Source organism: Nematolebias whitei, chromosome 9 (assembly GCF_014905685.2).
Source record: "Nematolebias whitei isolate Nwh7 chromosome 9, NemWhi1, whole genome shotgun sequence".
Taxonomy (NCBI): Eukaryota; Metazoa; Chordata; class Actinopteri; order Cyprinodontiformes; family Rivulidae; genus Nematolebias; species Nematolebias whitei.
This window is the reverse complement of record NC_056506.1, coordinates 50042066-50042485: the sequence shown is the minus strand read 5'-3', so window position 1 is coordinate 50042485 and position 420 is coordinate 50042066. Positions and strand designations below refer to the sequence as shown.

At 53.1% G+C, this 420-nt stretch overlaps 1 protein-coding gene across 1 annotated transcript in view; it reads right to left on the bottom strand.

Annotated features, from left to right (window-relative positions):
* LOC119414319 (oocyte zinc finger protein XlCOF8.4) overlaps positions 1 to 420 on the bottom strand; it is a 4606-nt gene that overhangs the window by 1292 nt on the left and 2894 nt on the right. The window lies entirely within an intron of this gene.

Genomic DNA, 420 nt, shown 5'->3' with positions numbered 1-420 from the left:
TAGCCTCCTGCTACTTTCAGCTAGCCCCTTGCTACTTTCAGCTAGCCCCTTGCTACTTTCAGCTAGCCCCTTGCTACTTTCAGCTGGCCTCCTGCTACTTTCAGCTGGCCTCCTGCTACTTTCAGCTGGCCCTTTGCTACTTTCAGCTAGCCCCTTGCTACTTTCAGCAAGCCTCCTGCTACTTTCAGCTGCCCCCTTGCTACTTTCAGCAAGCCTCCTGCTACTTTCAGTTGGCCCCTTGCTACTTTCAGTTGGCCCCTTGCTACTTTCAGCTAGCCTCCTGCTACTTTCAGCAAGCCTCCTGCTACTTTCAGCTGGCCCCTTGCTACTTTCAGCAAGCCTCCTGCTACTTTCAGCAAGCCTCCTGCTACTTTCAGTTGACCCCTTGCTACTTTCAGTTGGCCCCTTGCTACTTTCAGC